Genomic DNA, 21,623 nt, shown 5'->3' on the forward strand with positions numbered 1-21,623 from the left:
CGTTGTGTCTCTACCTGACTACCTGGCACATAGTAAACTCCTAAAGGATAATGATATAACAACTAGAATTGTCACATAGACAGAGTACTCGTGTCAGCATGACCAAGACATGCTGCCCTTTAGTCAAGCTCCATGAAAACCTGGAGCCTAATCAGAAGCTACTTGATGGATGCCATGGAAACCAGAGAAGAGACAGGTAATTCATCCTGGTTGAAGAGCAGCCTTGGAAAATGTTTTGTTATTTATTATTCATTAAACAAATATTAATTATGCAACTACTATGGACCAAACACTGTGCTAGGTGCTGGGGATATACTAGTTAAAGCGAAAGTTACAGTTCTGCCCTCAACTTGTTCACAGTCCATGGGAGATAAAGATAATAAACAAGTGAACAAGTGACTCAATCTATGAGAACAGCTTTTGACACATGCTAGAAAGAAAATGAAAGAAAGTGAGGTGCATTGATGGAGAATAATTGGATAAAAGTTGGGGTAGTCTTGCTTGCTTTCCCTGAAGCAGATCCTCAGGTGAGATTTTGTGTCAATGTAATATATGAGAAGGTGCTCCCAGGGAAATGTGGCTGGGAACTGGGAATAGGTCCATAAAAGGAAGGCATGCAATATCAAGCAAAGACTCTCAGAGGGCGACTTTGGCTCAGTTCTGCAGGAGAGCTGTAAGGGAGTTGTAGTTCAGCTTCAGAGTTGGACCCATCACAAATCGAGCATTTATATTCCTCACCCATCAGGTATTGGTTAAGGCTGTGCTCCAAGGTGGAGAGGAATATAAATCAATAGGCACTTTCAGCTCTCCAAGTACAGTCAAAGCCATTTGGGAAGCCTGAAGTTCATCCTCTGACAAAGAGACACAGATGCCAGCAGTTGGGAGTGAAAGCACACTGGGAGTTCATGTTTGTGAAGATAAAAGGGAGACGCAAGGTAAGATGAGCAGAGTACTGACAACATCTGCTTTGGGGGGTGTCATGTGATAAGATGATGTTAAAATCAAGACCTGAAAGAGAAGAAGAATCCAGCCTTGTGAAGAACAGGGAATCACATTTTCCAGAAAGAGAAACTGTTTGTGGGAAGACAATGAGATGGGTAAGAGCACAGTGAGTTTAATAAATTGAATGGACCTGTATGCCAAGAGCACAGTGAGTGAGAAGAAGAAGGTTATGAGATAAGACTTAGGAAGTATGCAGGGTCCAGAAATTTGTAGGCCATGTAAAGGAGTTAGGATTTATTCTGGCTGCAATGATTTCCATTTGCAGGTTTCAAGCCTTGGAGTGACATTATGTGGTTCTGGTAGTAGGAAAATCTCCCTGACCGTTGTATGGACTATAGATTGGAGCAGGGGAAGAAGAGAAGAAGCAGGGCTGCCATTCTGTAGTTTATTGTTTTAGTTGAGGTGAAAGGGGATAGTAGTATTAACCAGGGTGGGGAAGGAGTGATGACCAGGAGAGGAGGATGGAGGTAGCGTATATTGTGAACGTGAAGCCAATAGGACTTGCTCATGCATCGGATGTGAAGGTGAGAGAATGGAAGGGGTTGAATGTAATTCTTGGGTTTCTGGATGTAGTAACTGGGAGGATGGGGTGAGACTACAAAGAATAAAAACCAGTAAGACAAGTCAGATGGGGATAATGCTAAGGTCGATGAATAACCTTCAAGCTGTGTGAAGATGCTGTGTTAAATCTAGGATTCTTTTTTTTTTTTTTTTTTTCCCGGTACGGGGGCCTCTCACTGTTGTGGCCTCTCCCGTTGTGGCGCACAGGCTCCGGACGCGCAGGCTCAGCGGCCATGGCTTATTACGGGCCCAGCCGCTCCGCGGCATGTGGGATCTTTCCGGACCGGGGCACGAACCCGTGTCCCCTGCATTGGCAGGCGGACTCTCAACCACTGCGCCACCAGGGAAGCCCTAAATCTAGGATTCTTAGTGATGTTCATGACAAAGGAGTGTAATTGGTTCAGTGGAAGGTGGTGACTTTAACACAAGGGATTTCTTCTTGATGTATACTCTAATCTGGCTCAGAAACGACACTGATGAAACCATTCTAATTATCTATGTGATGTGTAAGCAGAGCCATGTTAAACATCATCTTGAACAAATCCTTTTTGAAAAATCTTGCCCTTTTCTCTCAGCAATGGATCATATTTCAGTTTCTTTAGTGTTTGATATTATAATCAAGTCTTATATGGAAACAGAAAGAATAGCCCCTGCAAAAAAAAATATATGAATAGGAGCAGACAATTTTAAACACAGGGAAGTGCAGTTGGCAGTTAAATTCTAGAATCACTGTGGGAGTGGGAAGGAGCTCTGCCAGTGAAAACCTGTTGATGTTAATGTTGATGAGAAAGCAGCTGAGAATTCAATCAAAACTCATCCCCTTGCCTCACACGATTTCCGTACCAAGCAGTTGGGCTAATGAGTAGAGGCAGCAAGTCATCTTGGCAGTAGTGGCAACTTGACTACTGACCTGCTTGACCTTGGGTAAGTCACAGTACCATTCTGAGAACCAGTCTTGTCCTCAGTAGATGAAAGAGTTTGATTTACAGTGGTATTGGCAAATAGATCCAATGTCATGGGCCCACTCATATCCATCATCAGTGAATGCTTGAAGCACTGTGTAGAGAAGGATTCTTAGACCATTTCTGGATTCTACAAAATAATATACCCTTGTAGAGAAGCTCTATCTACCGTGGACATCAGAAGCGTGTGTGACAGCTAGAAGATAGTGGTTTGCCTTTTCTCAGAAATTGAATACTGTACATGCCATTTAAAGTACTAAAGAACATTAGGCTGGTAATAATGAAAATGTCTGGCTTAAATCAATGTATTATAGCATAAGGCAGTCCACAATATCTACTTTATCAATAGCTATATGTGATCCTCTAGAGAAGACCTTGCCTCTCCAGACTGTCCAAAAAAGTAAAAATATAATCTTGATCTCATAGTTTTAGGATAGGGGCTTTTTGTTATAATTCAGCGATACTTTGAAACCCCAGAATATTTCAAATAGACCTTCTAAGAAAGCACAGTTAGGCATAGCTTCTTAAAGCAAGAGAATCCTTAGAGGGAAATAGGATTCATACAGGATCCTTGCCTTTTTGGAGGCAAGGTCAAAATCTCAGATTTAAATGTGTGGCCATCCCATCTTCTTGACTTAAATTATATGTAGTTACCATAAGTCTTTTTTTCTGCTTCGTAAGCTTTAAACTGGTTGCTTGTACTGAGGTATGACAGGAAATAAGGATTTCTGTTCCACATAGCTTGCACACATGCACACGCGCGCACACACAGGTTTGTCTTTCTTCGAGCACTCTGCCAAATGTCCAATCATCAGGATGGTGGTCCATTAACTAGAAGTAGAAGACTTTTTTTTTTTTTGCCAGAAAGAACCAGGGCAGCTGACACCCAGGGTGACAGATAAGACAAGTTGCAAAGAGCTGAGGTTAAAATGTAAAAAGAACAAAATGCCTTATTTATTTACATGACTCCCTTCCCCACCTGACTGTAAGACCCTTTAGGGAAGACACTGCTTTCGTTGATCTCTATATTTCTCATGCTCAAAATGGACCTGCTATGTAATAGGAGCTGAACACGTGTTTTTGAAATTACAAGCGTTCCAACATCTGAACCAGTAACAAGAGGCAGAAAATGACATGGGGGGAGGGGAGTGGTGGTGAAAAACAAAGATAAGAGATGGGATTAAATGGTATGAAAATCTGAGATTGCTAACAACCTTTATGGAAGAACTGCGGCATGGTTGTGATTAACCTTCGAACCAGGAAATTGAAGGAATTTTTCACTTTTCAACCAGGTGTATTTATGCCCATGTGGCTTAACAAAGCAAATATTTAATTCGAGTAGACCTGTTGCCTTTGACCATATGAACTAAATGAGTCTTTTCATTGCCTGAACCATTAACTCTGAATACAGGCTTCAAGGGTGTGTTGGTAATTGTGTTAAGGGAGTGAGACTGGAAAAGGGGTTAATACCACAGGTTTTAAAGTCTGAAATTTCTGGGCTCAAACCTCAACTAGTAACTATGAGTGTGATTTGGGAGGTTATTTATACTCTTTGGACTATAGCTTGATCACCTGTAAAGTAAGGACAACAGTACTTCTCATGGGGTGGAGAAATGTTACCATCCATGTTAAAACATAGCCAAGTGGCTGGAACATTGTAGGCACTCAAAAAATGCTTGCTATTATTAGTGGTATAATTATCAGCATCATTAATTTTCAGTAAATTACTGAATGAATGTACTGAATGAATGTACTGAATGAATGTAACTACGAATGAAATAATGCTCCCTCGTAGGTTTTAAAACCAAACAGTTGTGTCTAGGTTATTCTAAACTAAGCCAAGTCAGATAATGTAGTTTGAAAGCCCATTGAAAATTCTACAGGTTTATGCAAATAGGGAATGTTTCATTATCATCTTCTGCCTAATGGACTAAACGCAGTAGGAGAAGGAATGCATTTCAGGTTTAAAATAAAGAGACAGGTGACATTGGCAAGAAGCAATCTCAGCATGACAGAGATGTTGCCAATTTTTTGCATTGCTCAGGTAATTCAAAACAGAGGTCAAAATACAAGAACATAGAAACACTTTCAAATGCACAATTAACTGTTAAGTATGAGAAGAGTAAAGCATCAAAAATTATAGAATTCTATATTAGTTATACTCTTAAAGAGCTAAGGAAGAAACTGATTAGTCAACTTCAGATTATAATTTGTCTCCCCCCAAATTCCCATGTTGCTGGATATTGGGTCTGGATAGTGTTGCCAGATGTGATGAGCTGATTAATGGGTCTCCGATTAAAGAAAAGAACAGGATTATATATTATTCTGTTATATTTCTCTCTCTGTGTGTGTGTGTGTGTGTGTGTGTGTGTGTGTGTGTGTGTGTGTGTATGTATGTCTGGCTCTGGCTCTCTCATTTTCACCTTTTTTTTTTTTTTCTTGCTAAGGTTTGTCTGCATTTTCTTGCAACCTACAGAATCTGAGGAATTATTCATTCAGTCAATGAATATTTATCGCACATCCATGATGTTCTAGATAGTACCAGAATATTACAAGGAAAACTTGAAATTGAGGCTTATTCCCATATTCACCAACAATGAATTTTTGTCTCAGATCTGCCTAACCTTATCGTGTGATAGTCAATAAATCATCTAACAGGACTTTGGCTAAATACGTTCATATGTGATGTGAAATTTCATCTCTACTGTTTCATAGCTCCTCTGAAGCTAAAATTAAATGCCAGATGAGAAAGTGTTTTGAAACGGTAGAATTATTTTTGGAAAGTTCTGTTGTTACTATTGCTATATAATTTTAAAAAGTAGGAAAACATTTGATTCTGTGGACAAACAAATTAAAGCAGCTAAGAAAGGCTGACCAATAAAAGGAGATTTGACGAGAGGCAAGGAAAAAAAAAAGTCAGAAATGTGCTAGTTTGAACAGTCACCCCAAACTATTTTCTGTTCAGCTCTTTCTGATGACTATATCTAACAGTGTTTTAGACCAGTGTTCTCAAACTTGCATGCATCAGAATCAGGAGGAAACCTTGTTAAAACACAGATCACTGGACCCCTCCCCTAGGGTTTCTAATTCACTTGGTCTGGGATGGGGCCCGAAATTTTGCATTTCTGACAATCCAGGTTAAGTTGATACTGTTGGTCTGGGGAGCACACTGGGATAATTGAAGGGAACACCTGCTCTTGCTGACCATGCAAATCAAATGGGGAGAAAAAAATTGGATGAATTAAAAAAAAAAATCCTAGCCCTGAGATCCTAAAATGGAACTCTTGCTTTCCACCCACAAACCTCTTCTTTCTCCCAGTCCTTGGTTGAGGACACACTCTCAGCCCAAGTGCTCAAATTAAAAACTTAGTGGTTTGGGCTTCCCTGGTGGCACAGTGGTTGAGAGTCCGCCTGCTGATGCAGGGGACACGGGTTCGTGCCCTGGTCCGGGAAGATCCCACATGCCGCGGAGCGGCTGGGCCCATGAGCCATGGCCGCTGAGCCTGCGCGTCCGGAGCCTGTGCTCCGCAACGGGAGAGGCCACAACAGTGAGAGGTCCGCGTACCGCAAAAAAAAAAAAAAAAAAATTAATTGAATAAATAAGTAAATGAATGAACCACTATAATTAATTGTCAAGATCTTCAAATCACTTTGAAGTTCCTTAACATCAGTGACCATGTCAATTTCATCTTTACACCGCAGTGTTTAATCTAGTGCTATACATATAGTAGATGCTTAATAAATGTTTGCTGAATGTCAATAAATAAAGTAGACATTTCACTTCCTTGTGCCTCTGTAATGACATCTTGAGCTCAATATTATTTCTTCTGTTTTAGAGGTAAAAATTCTGAGGTTCAAAGAAGTTTTGAGTCTTGTTTAAGTAGAGGCAAAGAACAAGAGAACTCAAAACTACAAAGGCTGGGCTAAGGGCGGGGAGAGTTTAAGAAGATTAAGTGTCACGTGAGCAGATGCTGAGGAGGTACTGAACATTGCCAAATGAATTTGGCCTGAAGATGCATTTTGATAAATGAAGAGAACTGCATCAAGGGGAGTATAGGGTTAAGGAGGAAAGTGGTAATGAGCAAAGAGAGGAGAGAGACAGGAGAGATTGTTGGAGAAAACAGAAAGAGAACCCTTTTCAAACTCAGATAATTTTAGTACTTGGAAATGGTGGAATTTAAACATATTTAAACAAAGGTGAGATTAGAGCTAGTGAAGAGGGAGAGTCCAGGGTGGGGCCCGAGTTTGGGCGTGAGAGTGCTCAGGAAGTGAGAAGGGGTGGGGTAACAGCAAAACTGCCTCTCCCTCTAGAGTTGTGGGAAAGATGGAGAAAGGCAGGCAGGAGGATGTGATGCAGCAGACAGGGCAGTATTAGAAGAGCTTATCCAAGACCGATTTGGTCTCAGTGAGATGTGATGAGCAAAGTTGAGGGGTCAGCTTCCCCTGAAGTAAGAAGGCCTAGAACCTTCAGGAAAAGATCACTGAAAATAGTGGTTCCTTTGTTCATGAGTCCAGGAGCAAGTGAAGGTGATCATTTGGTGAGTATAACAGTGCTTAGCATTCCAGGGGCCATATTAAAATATAGAGCAATGGGATAAGGAGAGGCCAGGACCTGATGACTGGAGGGAATAAAGTAAGTGTCAAGGAGTAAAGTGTTAAAAGAGTTTTTGAGAAAGATAAACATCAGTTTGGTTACTGGTTTTACCCTTTTCTAAATATGTAATTTTTTTTTTTTTTTTTTTTTTTTTTGCGGTACGCGGGCCTCTCACTGTTGTGGCCTCTCCCGTTGCGGAGCACAGGCTCCGAACGCGCAGGCTCAGCGGCCATGGCTCACGGGCCCAGCCGCTCCGCGGCATGTGGGATCTTCCCAGACTGGGGTACGAACCTGTGTCCCCTGCATCGGTAGGCGGACTCTCAACCACTGCGCCACCAGAGAAGCCCTAAATATGTAATTTTGAGCAAGTCATTTCTCTCCTCTTGGCCTTAATTTTCTCTTCTGTGAGTGAGAATTGATATCATTTGTAAAGATTAAAAGAGGTAATGTGCCCTAAACGCTTAGCAGAGGATCTGGGTCCTGAGTGTAAGGTCGGATCTTAACAAACGGCACCGCGAAACAGAGGAAAGCTTCAAGTGAGCTTTATTAGGGAGCGCTCCCGGGCGAGGTTCACTGGTCTGAGAGAAAGGGGCCAGAGAAGTCACACCCGGGCGAGGGTTGGGCAGGATTTTATAGGGAAAGAAGGGAAAGGGGTGTGGTGAATCTGGGAGGGCGCAGGGAATTCCTAATTTGGTGGTCTTTTCGGGTATCCTGGGGGACCGTTAGTCCCGCCCCTCGAAAGGCGGGAAGGCTGGGTCGGGTTCAAAATCCCCAGGTCAGTTCCTGGAACTGGGTGGTCCGGAATGTCTCCAGGGCAGTTTCTGGAACTGGGTGGTCCGGAGAATTTCGGTCTGATGCAACCTGTGAATCTGATTGTGTTCCCCTGCCTCGGGCCAGTTGGCCTTACACTGAGAAAGGTCAAAAAATGATAGATAGGTAAGGAAAGGTCCAGAGAGGGTTTTAGACATTGTTTTAAAACTTAATACATAAGAATTAATCACTTGAGAAAATGATTTTAAATGCCTAACCCTACCCTATCTCCCTGCTATGAGGTTCTGAGTCTGTAGGTCAGCGGTTGGGCCTGGGAATGTGCATTTTTAACACGCCATCACTCTAGTTGATGCTCTTGTAAGCAATCCATGAGTCACTCAGAAGAGCCTTGAGAAATGCAATGGTGATCAATGGAGTTGCACAGAACAGAGCCAGCACTTTACAGTTTCAATGGTACTGATATCATGGCCATGTTTGACCCTCTAGATCAGGGGTCTTAGTAAATACCTGGAAAACTATTTATTCATCCATTCAATCATTTACGTTTACAACATATATTCACCACTTTTCAAACATCTCTCTGCAGAGGCATCAGCAGCCTCAGAGATTCTAATTTAACTCATCTTGTTAAAATCATCCAGGTGATTTTAATGTGGGACCAGTACTGCAAACTTCTGTTCAAGGTGTTGATTTGAAGAAAGATTTAAATTGCTATGCGATTTCAGCACTATTTAGCAGGCAAATTCCTTTTCTAGGACTGATATAACATTCCTCTATAGGACTTAGTGCACACGTGCTACTCAATAATGCAGGATGGATAGCTGGAGAAAGAGCTATGATTCTAGAAAAAGTCTGCATGAACAATTGGTGTGAGTGAATTAGTTCTGTCCTGCCTCAAATGCAGCCATAGCATAAATAACATCCTGGAATGTATTCTACTGGGTTTTTTTTGCCCCAGAAGATTGCTTTCTAGCAATGCCTAAAGAGAGAGGTAGGGGGTAACATATTTTATACCTGTCGGCTGAACAACGCAGCTGAATGAGCCAAAAATGAGCCTCAGAGACCCCTCACAGTGATCTGAGAAGGGACGTCGGGTTTTGTCAAGGCTGCATGTGAACAATGTCCACATAAAAAAGAAAAGAAATTCCCATGGCAATTATTTTAATGAAAAGGACACTCAGTGTCAGGCCTATACGTTATCCTATCCAGGAACCGTTCCCTGATGTCTCAGAAAGGTAAGAGCATGTCCTTTGATGTAAGGCTTTGTACTTCTGTAAAAACTTACTTCTGAGAGGTTCAAAGTGCTTTCCACAGACTTCCTCAGTCCTTTCAACCCCTTTATGGGGGTGGATGGCAAGTGTTATTCTCATCTCGCCGAGGATCGGAAAGCTGAAACACAGAGAGGTTAAGTGGTGTGTGCAAGGCTTACCCTTCCACCTTTTAGGATGACACTCAAGGCTCCTAACTTCTAGAGTTCTGAGAGTTGGCCCTGTCACCTCTCTGCCTTTTCATCACAAAGTTAACAAATAATAGTTACTAAAGCAAAAGAAAAAGTATCTACCAACGTAGAAGACAGATATTTTCAATTTATTACGGTCAACTGCCTGAACTGAGTTTTGTCAGGGTCAGGATATCATTACTGATTCACAACATAGGTCAATTTTTCACATTCATTTTTTTATTATTATTTTTGTTGGAAATCACACAGTTGCATTGATTTCATCAGTTGCACTTATTTCATCAGGGCTCCATAAGGTGCTATCTTTAGGTCGTGGTGTGAAATGGTATACTTTCTTATCATATTTCATTTCACTCTCACAGAAGGGGTATTATAAAGCAACCTTGAGCATGTAGTCTACTTAAAAGATAACTGAGGTGTGATCATTTTTGAGTACAAGATAAATATTTTTCACCCTGGGCAAAATTTTAAATAATAATGTTGGTTTGATTTCTCAGCACTCTAGTCATTAAACTTTATCCTAGGACACCAGAATCATATGAGACCCACAGTGTTCTAATACAGAACAAACACCAGAACATTAGAATTTAGAATTTTGAATTTAAGTTATAAAAGTAATACATGTAAATACAAACTGAAAAGAATAAAATTTAGCTCACAGAAAAGGATTTAAGATGAGAAGTAAACGCCTTCTTCTCTATATCATTTTGCTAAATTTTCTGGTTTATACTACAATAGACCATATTCTAGCAATATATCTTGGATAGTTTTTCTTTAATCAATTTCAACTGTATAAATCTAACATTTGCTTTCTAATACTTACATAATATTCCATTGTTTGGCTAGATAATAATTTATTTAGTCAAATCCCCTAGTGTTGGACATTTAAATTGTCCCTTGTTCTTAAATAATTTTTTAAAAAGCTGTAATGACTGAACAGTCCTGAACATGAAGAATTTTATGTGTCAAAATAAAGGATATGTTTGTATATAAGGAATTTCTAGGAGAAAGTATAGGTAGAGTTTGTATATTATCTTTTAAAATGTGTATACATTCATAATATATATAGGTATAAATGACTAAAAATATATATATATACATATTACATATATTCATATATTTTAACCTATGCTCGATATATATTGCTACTTTTCCCTGAGAAGATTTAAAACAAAAAACATAACCTCTTAAGCCCCAGCATAAAGTAGCCACTAGATCAGAATCTCCTAGGGTGTTTGCTGAATACAATTTTTTTTCTTTCTAAAGCCAAACAATTAATTCCGAATCACAGCTTAGTTAAATTCTCCAGCCTATAGGATTACCAGCCAAAAACATAAAGATCTCTTTCCAGTCTATAATCAATGTAAAAATCTAACTTTTAAAAATCATAAGGAACAGATCTGTTTTTGTGTATATTTGATACAGTAGAGAGGTCAGCATGAAATTTTCAGGTCACATTGTTCCTGAAAAACGAGCAGTAAAATTCAGCAAAATAGTAGGTTTCTGCTTCATGGGACAGAGATTTTTCAGTGACTGGCACTTATTGGAAGGATTAGGTATCCACTCAAGCAGAACACTGGTTGTCATTATTACAGATGGAAGTGTCAGAGCTGAATGTGAGAAGAACTGAGCTAAAACTATAGAGAAGAGTTTTCACAGAATTTCCAAGTCTATAGAATTTCTGTTCCTTATTTGTATTATCAGCAATTTAGTGCAGATATTAATATTTCTTAAGAGTTCTGGGATTTTGAGCAGGAGTGGAGTTGTCTGGATGCTTTTATGACCACCTGTGGTCTTGCAGAGAACTATTCCTAGAAAACAAAAACGTAAGGAAAAAATGAGATGCTTTAGCCTTTCTGAGCAGTTTACTGCTCCCTTTACCAGTTTAGAAAATGTATTGCTTGGATAAGATCCCTTCTAAAAAGCCTTCAGGGATATCAAGAAATCACCCCTCTGAACCCTTCCTTATTAAAAAGTACGTAGGAACCAGTTTTGTCACAAGACAGTGCTCTTGGTTATCGGGAAGTTATTACACTTGCATAGAAATAATTAAACTGCTGGCTATGAGATTACTGAATACTTTGAAGGAAAAAAATTATTTCATAGAAAAATATTGCACAAGCCTTAACATAATCCATGTTACTGGCATATTCAGTTTTTCATTCCCAAAATGTTGCTACATTTTGGAGCACCGTGTTGATTTTAAGAGCAATTATATTTAAGTAAAAACATTTGTGCATATTCTAAATGAACAGCTTCATATAATCCTATTATATTAATATATTTAATATATATTAAATTAAATATTATTATTTTATTAGTTTTGTATTTAAAGAACAAAATGTTGTGGAGTGGAATATTGGAGCAAAGGAGAAAGTAAATATCATCTGAGAAGAAATACTAAATTATTTCCTGTTTCACTGTCAAAAGTAAAGACACAAGTTTAAGAATTTATGGTGCCTGTAGTTACCTTGACTGAGGCTAAGGGCCAGCTACTGTTGTTCTTTACTGCTGTGCTCAGGTTTAGGCTTCTTAGCACAGAAACAAATTCATCTTCAAACACTACAGTTTATTAGACAAGTTAATCTGGGACAAATCATGTAATCTCTCCATAGTTCAACTTCATTGTCTATGAAATGGTTAAAATTATGGCAATTCTCTCACAAGATTGCCAGGAAGGTTAATTATTACTGGACATGCAAGTTCATTATTGGACTTGGCACAGTGTCTAATACTAGGAAACATCATTATCCTTCTAACTGGGGGCATCTTTGGACCCATTGTGGTTAGTTAGCCCTAAGAGAATTCTCCCCACTTCCCAGGCTTTGAAAGTCTTCTATGAGCAGAGAAACAATGAAGAGAAAAGCAAAGGGAAGAAGTGGTATTTATGGGTATCTACTCTGTTCTAAACACTCTGCTAGGAACTTGATAAATATTATTTCATTTAATCTTTTCACCAATCTTTACAAGGTCAAGAAAATAAGGCTTATAACGGTTATTATTTGCCAAAGTTCACAAAGTTAGCAGGGTATGGAGCAAGTAATTGAAACTTTGTCTGCAAGGTTGGAAGGAAAGACTCAATACTCATATACCATTGACTTCACCCTGCTCCAACCCAGTGCATCTCCAACACCATCACTAATTTGTAATGAAAGGACCTGCAACTTTGAACTTCGATACTTCCATTTCAAACTATAAGCTTTTTTTCCTGTTAGTTTTCTATTATCCAGATCTGCTTTGTATATATGTATATATTACCACAATGATGGGATACCCACTGTAGTAGAATAATTACCCCAAGTTCTGAAAAATCAGCCTCTTTCCTTCTATTGAGTTGACCTCTGCATACAAGATATCAGAAAATCTAGACATTTCTACTCTAGACTCAAAAGAATATATGATTTTATAGTCTAAACTGAAAAGAAAATCATGATCTAGATTGTTTGCTGTTGTATAGAGAAAGTATGTGGTACGTACTAAATTTTTCACTAGTTGACCACTTGTGTCACATCATAGGGAGATACAATAGCAAAAACATTGACTTTAAAATCATTATTATCTAGGTTCCAATCACACTCAACTACTTAATGGACGTGTGACTTTGAAAGTTGTTTAACCTATTTGAGCCTCAGTTTTTCAGATGAATTTGAACAGTAATAGTACCCATGCCATAGAGTGACCATTTGGATAAATGGGATAATGTATATAAAGCCCTTGCACTGTGCCTGACCTTCATTAAGCCTGTTAAAATGGTACATGACATCAAGAACTGCTGAACACTCCACTTGTAGAAATGGGCTCCTTTAACACCTATAATAAGGAGAGATTAATCCCAGAAGGTAAATTAGATACTCCAGCACTGCTATAAAAGGGAGGCCATAAGTTCACATATACCATTACCATGCCATTTGGCTGGATAAAAAATGCAGCATTTGGAAATTCCTCAGTTGTTAAGGTTTTGAGCAGTGTAGGCCATCACTAGTAACAACCAGATATTCAGAAAAACACAGTGAACAAGCCTATGCAAATATCTCCAGGGGAAAGGAGTGAATTTAAGCACAACTCATTTTAAAGATGTTCTTCATATATTGTGTATTTGCTAATTGGATGGACAACTTACTCTAGCTCTGCTCCTATGAGGCCAGCAGCCAAGTTAAGAGCTTCAGGAAATTTCACAAACTCTATATCGTGATATCTTTGGGAAAAAAAAAATCAGAAGCTCTAGCAGCACTGGGCTCATGTACACACAGGGGAATATTGAGGCAGGGCTGAGTATGGCTGTGCCTTTTTAAGTGGGGCATTCAGCCTCCGGCAACCACAGCCCTCAACACAGTGTTGCGTGTGCACTCACACCATGCACAAGTCACCCTTTTGTTTGAAATTCTCAGCTCCTGCAGGCATTTGAGTGTTTGACCCACCTTAGAGCTTATGTATATATCATCCTGCTGTAAATGTCCTTTGGCCACACCTTTCCTCTCCATGCATATTGAGGCTTATTTCTAGAGAAGAGTACCAGGATTACATCTAAACTTTTTTAGCTCCTGTAGGTCCCTGCACGTCTATTCCAACATCTTTAACCCTTTGTTGCACCCTCCAATAGACTGAAGAGCCCTAATGAGCGAGAACCACGGACGGTTCTGGCTCACAAAATCACAGCACCTTGCCCAGTACTCAGTTCTGCACAGTTAGGGAATAACTGGTATGGAATGGCTAACTGAAGGAATGGTAAATAGAATGCGGGGTGGTTTAGAAATTGGACCTGTTGGTGAGAGCTGTGAGACCTTACAGCAAGTCATTCATCCTCCTTCTCTTATTCTATATATAATGTAAAGGTTGGATTAGGTCTCTTCCAATTCTAAAATTCTTGCATCCAATGAAATACCTCATCTCCCTTGTTCATTTTGTCTCTATTTTAAGCTCAACTTTACTGACTCGGGGTAAGCTACTAAAGTCTGTACAACCGGGATATTAGTAATATCATCTTTATCTCTTGGGATCCCTGCAAGAACTAATTAATAAATAATGTAGAGAAACTTAGATAAAAGATAAAAAGAAATGGGAAATTACATTTTCATAATTGCATTTTAAATGGCAATTGTTGTAGGTCTATGTTTCACTTAATAACAGAACTTTAGCTATTAGTGCTTATAAAAAATTACTTCTAATTTTACATTCCCTTTTCCATGAGGAACTAATTTCCTTTCTTTTTTTTTCAACTTTTACGATAATTTTTTTAATAACCAATGGATCTGTTGCAGTAAACATGTGAACCCTGCATCCTTATTTCATGAGAATAAAGGGTTTGCAATATGCTTCTCCCTCCCAGTATCCCAAAGGCTAACAGTGCCTGGCAAGGAGTAGGTGCATCAAAGCTGTCTGACACTTGAGTGAAAGAAGAAAAGCAAAAATAACATCAACAGAAAACAACTCATGGCAACTGTATGGCCTAAACTGATAATGGATCGCCTATGATTTTAGGCGTTATGTCTTCAAATATTTTGTTTTAGCACCCGTAAGTATTTTGCAGGATGCCTCAAATACAAATACTCCAAAACTAAGCTCTAGTTAACAAAATCAGCTTAGGCTTAGAAGTATCTGCAGGGGAGCGGTGTTCATCTCTTCCACTTTGGATTGAGGTGGTGGCAGCTAAGATCAAGGCTGCCAGGCAACCTGTCTTCTGGTCCTTTCTGGAGAGAGGAGACTAGGATGTTTGAAAGCAGAGAACTTCCAGCAACCAAGAACTACAAATTTCTGCCACCTCTTTGTAGGGGAGAACCTTCCAGAGCTGTTGCACTGGGAGTCTGCACACCCCTGGATGACAGGTCACTATACTACAAGGGTGACTGTGGCCCACACATGAACTGGGAGGATCAGAATTCCCAGTCTTGCTCACTTGCAGCAGGCTTAGGTATGGTGTCCCACACAGAGCTAGAACTCCCTAAGCTGGAATAATTCTTTCTACTTTATATAATACCTCCATCTAGTTACAAGATTTCTGCCATGTCCAGGAACACTTCCTCTTCATTAAGGAAACTCCTCAGGGTATTTGAAAAAACTTCTATCCTTGTGCTCCCTTTGCTGGTTTTTATGTAACAATTCACAATATCATTAGGGAAAATACTGCTACTTGCTTATGATATTCAAGCTATGTGTTATTTTTGGATCTCAAAGTGATGCTATTGACACATACATTATAGCTTTTGTCATTAGTGATAAAGGATTTGCACTAATCTTTGCTCATCTCTTGTGATCAAGACACATTTTAATACATTTGTTTGGGGCAAAGAGCACAAGGCTGTGACTCTCAAGTGGAATAGTAGTTCACAAGAAAGTTGTAACTAATATTGCATTAATGTTGCCCATGGCCCCAAGGTCTGGCCCCTTTGAGACAAGTTGAAGCTGATCTTAAGGCATCACTTCATGAATATTTTATGGCTTTAGAAAAATCTGATACGAATTTTTTTTTCTCTACCTGCACATCTTTGAACCTTTGGTTTTGTTTCTTCTTTGCTTCTATATCTTAACCTTGATTGCTTAGTATTAGTTTTCTATTTGTGTAACAAAGTAACACACACTTGGTGGCTGAAACCATGCACATTGATTATGTCACAGTTTTTGTGGGTCGGGAGTCTGGGCACAGCTTAGAGGGGTCCTATGCTTAGGGTCTCACAAGGTAGGAATCGAGCTGTCGGCTAGGAGTGGGTTCTCATCTGTAGATTTGTTGGGGGAAGAATCTGTTTCACTGCTCATATGGTTGTTGGTAGCATTCAGTTCCCTGTGGCTGTACAGTTCATGGCAGCTGGCTTCTTCAAAGCCAATAAGAGAAAGAGAGACTCTAGCAACACAGACATTGCAGTCTTATATAATGTAAGCATGCACCCGTGAATCAATTCACGGGTCCTGCCCAAACTCAGGGGAGAGGATTACATGAAGACATGACTTTCAGCAGGTGGGAGTCACGGAGGGAGCCACCTAGAGCATCTGTCTGCCACATGATTCCTTCAGGTGCTCTCATTCTAGTGTGGCCTCAGTTGCGCCTCTTGAATTTCTGGTTCCGAGTCTGATATATTCTACTTTTCTCATCTGACCCCCGTTATTAGTTTTAGATAGTATTCCTCCTTCAAAACCTTATCACATATGGTCTACAGGGATTTTGTGTGTTTGTTCACTCAGCAAGTGTCTGTTAAGCACCTACTATTTGAAAGTTATAGCAAAAACATGGAATAGACAAAAATGAGCAAAAATAATGCACCAAAACAAAGACCAAAGGGAAGCAAAATACTGCATTCATAGAGCTTACACTCAGAGCTCCTTGCATTTGGGATACCTATCTGTTTCCCCAAGTCATAAATGAATAGAAACAAAAGAGCAATTATAATTCATTCTAGTTCTATAAGGTGTGTGAAGGGGTGTGATGTAATCAGGGCAGTCAGTGCAGGCCTGGGAGCAGAGTGAACCTTCAGAAACCAGTCCCCTCCTCATTGCCTAGAAAAGGCAGGGAAAAGGCATTTGTTTTCTAATTTTAACCTCACAGAAAACTAATAAGGTAGCACTAGTGGCCGCATTTAATAAAAAAAAAAAGAAAGCTGAGGTAAATAAATCAGTCATAGGTCAAATAATTTGTAAGTCATAAGTGTAAGATTTGAGACCAGATCTTCATTCCACTAATAGCAGTGCCCCAGAATGTAATTCATATAGGATAGAAAGGAATTTGTTTCTTTTTCTACTTTCTCTTTATTTTGGAAGTAAATGTAATAGATGAAATAGATTTAAGTAAATTATCAATCTACATTGACTTTTGATTCAATAACATTCAAGATTTTCTTCTAAAATAAATTTTAATTTTAGTAGTACATAAACAATATTCAGTTTGTCATTTTATTAGTAATGAGATGGAAGCTTTAATTATTGTTACTGAGGACTTAGCAACTTAAGTAATCAGGTCTCAGTGATGTGTCTCATTTAAATGTGCATTTTAATAAAGCATTTATTCTAAAAGGTGAAAAATATTCTAATAGTTTCAACTAACCTCAAACTTAAGTATTTGGTGATGCATTAAAAGGAATGTTTTTAGAATCAGAGCTCATCAACACTGGTGCAGAATTAACATTCTATGTCTCAGTTTGATAGAGAATTCAACTGGAAAGACATTCTCCTCTCTGTGAGATTTGTGTGTTTATATTCAATATTATAAATAGAATAGATTCATAGCCAACTGCAAATGGCTTCTTCCAAAATGACATTTTTCTACTGGTATAAACCAAGGCTATCTGTCACTGTGATATAGCATTATAGCTAGTAAACATTTGTCTCTTCAAAAAGCAAAGATAAAGTATTCAAATTATCAACCAATTTATGAAGAAGCTACTTTAGGAATGACTTTGATCTTTAGCCATCCACAGCCTGGTTTTGGTGGAAAGTGGTATAAAGGGAAACTATTTATTTGCCAGCATTTGTTAGTCTTCACAATTAAGGAAAACGAATGAAAAATTAAAATGAATTTTTTATTAAAGTATTAAGCTAACTAAATGAGCCAGTGAAAAGTGTTTCCCTCATCTGGAAAGCCATTTTGGCAAGTGGTTGCCTCAGTAACAATTCATCCATGTGTGCTACAACTTGCTAAATCTCTCCCTATCTTAATGAATTTAGTGATCTTGCAGGAAAATCTACACTTCTTGCCTATGGGGCTTGGCACATGTAATTTTCTCTAATAAACTGACCACTGATTTTCTCCAACCAGCAAGGCCTCTACCAATTCATGCAATAAGCGCTCTAAAGAACAGAGTTTTGTTTTCGTTTTGATTTTGTAATCATCAGTGACTCTATGTTCAGACAATAAAAAAATACAGGCAGGTTTTCTAAACTGGTTACCAAAGGACCAGAGTAAGTAATGCATTTCATCGTTTTTGTTTGCATGTTGTTTCCTGTACTGCAGAAAATATTTAAGGCAACTAATAATTACAGGTGGAGAGTTGCTAATTCCTGGAGTTTTTCCATGCAAAGCTCTTTTAAGCTTACAGATGACTTCCATGTCCCACTCTAATCCTGAGACCTGCAGGTTCTAACCACTCTGTGATGCATTGGGGATAGACCCCCATTATAAGGATGCCAACCTACATTCTTAGCAGGATCACTTGCAGCTTTAATACATAATGCCATTTGCTTAGTAATTGTGATTAAAGATATTTCCACAGAAACATTAATTTCTTTCATCATTTCTATCTCTAACAGTAAAAATATCTGTTTGCTCCATATGCAAAACTATTCTATGAAAGGTCCTGAAATGACCAAAGGCTCTCTATTTTTAAATCATCATTGTACTTTTATCACCATAAATGAGTAAAACTATCTTCTAAAGAGTGGGCGCTATTCTGAAGCAGTTATTTTTGTTCAGAGAATAAATACATCTGAGGGAAGCACCAGCTACTTCTATGAATCACCCTGAGAAGAGTGACAAATTCATAGAGAGTAAAGGGTATAATATTGATGTTGATAACAGTAATAATAATAAAAATGGCTAACAATAAGCACTAACCTATGCTAGACACCCTGCTTAGTATTTTATAGACACATTCAATCATTGTACCACTCTGTGAAGTGGTGACTATTATTATCTCCATTTTACAGATGATATCAGAGTCTCAAAAACAGTTTAATATTTGCTCCAGTTCTCACCTAAGTGTAGTATTTACAAATTGCCAAGTTTTCTCTTACACAGGATTGTTTGGTTAGTTGTTTGCTTTGGATTTGTGATGTATAATAAATACTGAGAAAAGCACTTCACATTTCTCTGTCCCTTCCAACAACCCTAAGAGATTGTAGGGAAGCCATCCTTACACCCCACCCATGATATCAATAAGCATATCACAGTTTCAGTAGCTAAATGCCCTGCACCACATCTTACAGTAAATTCATGGTGGGAAGCTTAGAGCTCAGCCTGTGCAGATTCTAGTTGGTACCTCAAGGCCTACTTGAGCTTAAAACGAAACCAAACAATGCAACACACACACAAAGCCTCAGCCCATCTCAGAGCATGACGCATGCTGCACAGTGACTTTCTTCACGGTAGAATAAAAGCCCCACTGGCTGATTGCCAAGGCCTCTGTGATTTATTCCTGTTATTTCTGAACAGAGACCCTCACGTGCCATCTGGCTCGTTTGTCTGCAAAGACCAAAGTTTGTTATAAGCTCCATTCTGTGCTCTGCCTTTAGTCTGCACCTTTTTCACCTATAGGTCTAGCCATAAGCCTCAGACTTGGCTCTAACCCACCACTTATGTATCAGAGGATGAACCTGTGGCCTCTTCAAGAAGTGTTCCCCGCTCAAAAGGAGACGCTTTGACAAAATAACGTATTTTTCTGATTATAAAAGCTAACTCAGGGCTTCCCTGGTGGCGCAGTGGTTGAGAGTCCGCCTGCCGATGCAGGGGACACGGGTTCGTGCCCGGGTCCGGGAAGATCCCACATGCCGCGGAGCAGCTGGGCCCATGAATCATGGCCGCTGAGCCTGCGCGTCCAGAGCCTGTGCTCCGCAACGGGAGAGGCCACAACAGTGAGAGGCCCGCGTACCGCAAAAAAAAAAAAAAAAAGAGCGTGTATACACCTGATCTATTTACGTTGCTATATTAGTTTCCTAGGGCTGCTGAACAAATGACCACAAACTGGGTGGCCTAAAACTATAAAAATGTATGATCACAGTCTAAATCTGAAATCAAGATGCCAGCGAGATCATGGTCTCGCTGAAGCCTCCAGGGGAGAGCGTTCCCATTGCTTCCTAGCTTCTGGTGGTTGTTGGAAATCCTTGGCCTTTCTTGGCTCGTGGCTGCATCACCCCAATTTCTGTTTCCATCTTCACCTGGCCATTTTCTCACTCTGTGTGTTCATCTCTCTGTCTTCAAATCTTCTCCATATAAGGACACCAGATAGATTTGGGGCCCATTCTCCTCCAATATGAGTTCATCTTAACTAATTTCATCTGCAAAGACCCTATTTCCAAATAAGATCACATTCTCAAGTCCAGGACATGAATTTTGGTGGGACTTAATTCAATCCAGTTCAGTTGCTAGACGGCTTTATTTGAAATAATGGTTGGTTAAATGACTCTTAGCCATACCCATCGAGTAGCCCTCAGATGCCTGTGAGTATACAAAGATATCTGAGAGACGAAACCACAGTTAGACACTCGAAATTGTGTCAAGGAGCAAAATCAAAAGGGAAAAAAATCAGATAGGCATAAGGACCTGTCTGTCAAACCAGCCTTTTGAATATTAGCATTATAGATGATTCCTCATTTACTTTTTAATATTGTTAGTGTTTATGTTTGCTTATCAAGCTATCTTGTTTGCAAGAAGTGTTTTGCTTCTTGACACTTGTGAATTATATGTGTCCCCTTCCTGAGTAGCCATCCCTCTCTCTCACACTTTATTGTCTATCGATTTGGCCTGTCTATACCTCCTGTGTGCCCCATGTGGTGGTTTCCTGCCTTCCAACCTTTGTCCAGGCTGTCCGCATGCCTCTCTTGGGCTTGCTTATCTTTTTTTTTTTTTTTTTTTTTTTTTTTGCAGTATGCGGGCCTCTCATTGTTGTGGCCTCTCCCGTTGCAGAGCACAGGCTCCGGACGCACAGGCTCAGGGGCCATGGCTCAAGGGCCAAGCCGCTCCGCGGTATGTGGGATCCTCCCAGACCGGGGCACGAACCCACATCCCCTGCATCGGCAGGCGGACTCTCAACCACTGCGCCACCAGGGAAGCCCTTGCTTATCTTTTTTACTCTCATCTTTATTGGCACCTCCTAAAGAATGACTCCCTGGACATTGTTCTTACTTTTATTCTGAGCTAGACATCATCTCTCCATCTGCTGTGTTCAGTGCAAAACACTCTCTTTATACTTACCAAACAGCTTGATAATTACCTGTATCTGCTTTGTCCTGATGCACTGTGAGTTTGTGGAAGGCTGGGAAGGTATGGCCAGCACATAATAGGTTCAGAAAATTCTATATAAGCAAATGAATAAGGAAATTATTGACACAGTGGCAAACCAAGGCACAGTGGTAGGTACCTACTAGAGAGTGAACAAGGAATCAATTCTGACGTGAGAGAACTTGCATGGATGGTGGATAATTGCTTACAAATCACCATGTTTTGAGACAGACAGTCTCAAGTGTCAGAAGAGAGGCAAAATGGAATACATTAGGAAACTGCAGATTGAGTGATTATTCCAGCTGTAGTACAATCTCTGGAGATTTCATGATAGGCATGGGATTCAAGGTGGGCATT

Source organism: Lagenorhynchus albirostris, chromosome 4 (genome assembly GCF_949774975.1).
Source record: "Lagenorhynchus albirostris chromosome 4, mLagAlb1.1, whole genome shotgun sequence".
Taxonomy (NCBI): Eukaryota; Metazoa; Chordata; class Mammalia; order Artiodactyla; family Delphinidae; genus Lagenorhynchus; species Lagenorhynchus albirostris.